Source organism: Abrus precatorius, unplaced genomic scaffold (genome assembly GCF_003935025.1).
Source record: "Abrus precatorius isolate BTA unplaced genomic scaffold, Abrus_2018 Scaffold4, whole genome shotgun sequence".
Classification (NCBI taxonomy): Eukaryota; Viridiplantae; Streptophyta; class Magnoliopsida; order Fabales; family Fabaceae; genus Abrus; species Abrus precatorius.
Window position 1 is genome coordinate 21,974,001 of NW_020874384.1, and position 1,584 is coordinate 21,975,584.

A 1,584-nucleotide genomic window follows, 5' to 3' on the forward strand; every position below is an offset into this window, starting at 1 on the left:
GGTTCATTTGGAATCACAGGATGGGTAGATGTCACAGATGATGAATTGATTTTTTTATTATGTCACTATATTTATTTTTGTTCGTCTGTAATAATTGATTGAAAAATCTCAAATTTTCAATTGTATCTTTTCAGGGATATTTTGATTTATCTTCTTTTTTTTCTCTCAAAAATGGAAACTTAGGGAAGTGCTTTATAAACATATGTATAAAAAGAACATATTTCATTTAGCTTCTTTATGCCCACTATAACTAGTTATTTCGGTTTTTTACTAGCGGTTTTAACTATAACCTCAGCTCTATTTATCGGTCTGAATAAGATACGACTTATTTGATTTAAAATTATGAAATTAGTTGGAAATCTTGGAATATTCAAGATATTCTATAGTTCCTTACCGTGTCAATTTCCAATTTTTGGTCATTCAAATTAAAATGAATGATCAATACAGATTATTATTTAAGGATAAATATTACCTCCCCCTTTCCCTTTCGAACAAAAAAAATGATTGAAGTTTTTCTATTTGGAATCGTGTTAGGTTTAATTCCTATTACTTTAGCTGGCTTATTTGTAACTGCATATTTACAATACCGACGAGGTGATCAGCTGGACCTTTGATTAATTAATGTCTCATTTGTTTATTGATCCCCTATTTATTTGTTTTAATACTGGGGTTCAATAAATTCATACTTTAGACTGCTGCTCAATTATTTCAGTGTAATTCTCAATTTAATAATAATGGAATCGCGCTCTGTAGGATTTGAACCTACGACATCGGGTTTTGGAGACCCGCGTTCTACCGAACTGAACTAAGAGCGCTTTATTCTCATAAATTATTTTATATGATCCCTTATTATTGCTCATATGATAAGTGATATCATATAATAAGTAATAGTTAGGGATAGGGATGACAGGATTTGAACCCGTGACATTTTGTACCCAAAACAAACGCGCTACCAAGCTGCGCTACATCCCTTTCCATTGGTTTCCAGTATCATTATAAAGAATCTTTGTCTTATTTTCCACATTTTTCTTTTCTTCGTTGATATACATATCAATTATCCTATCATTTTTCTTTTTTTTTTAGTTTCCTAGACTATAATATAGAATAGAATATGAAAAAGAAATATTCTATAGAAGAAAGAAAGAATATTGAATTAAATTAAAAAATAGAATAAAAATAGAATTTAAAATAGAAAGTATAATAAGAATAAAGAATAATATGTATATAAAGAAAAAAAAAGAATATATAGAATAGAAAATAGAATAATGAAAAAATTCAAAAGAAAATAATTCGTTTATTAAATAAACGAATTATTCGTAATTAATATAATAATATTAATATAATATAGTTAAATATTTTTTATGAAAAATAGAATAAATAATATTAATAAATACTAGAATCAAATTAATAAATACTAGAATCAAATAAAAAGAAAATATTCTAAAAAAGGAGGATTTGAAATGCGAGATCTAAAAACATATCTTTCCGTGGCACCAGTAATAAGTACTCTATGGTTCGGGGCTTTGGCGGGTCTCTTGATAGAGATCAATCGTTTTTTCCCAGATGCATTGATATTCCCCTTTT

At 27.4% G+C, this 1,584-nt stretch overlaps 1 non-coding gene across 1 annotated transcript; it reads right to left on the reverse strand.

Moving 5' to 3' along the window:
* Positions 1-741: 741 nt before the first annotated feature.
* On the reverse strand, positions 742-815 carry TRNAW-CCA. The gene has a single exon. It is a non-coding gene; the product is annotated as a tRNA-Trp (tRNA).
* Between the last annotated feature and the right edge of the window lie 769 nt (positions 816-1,584).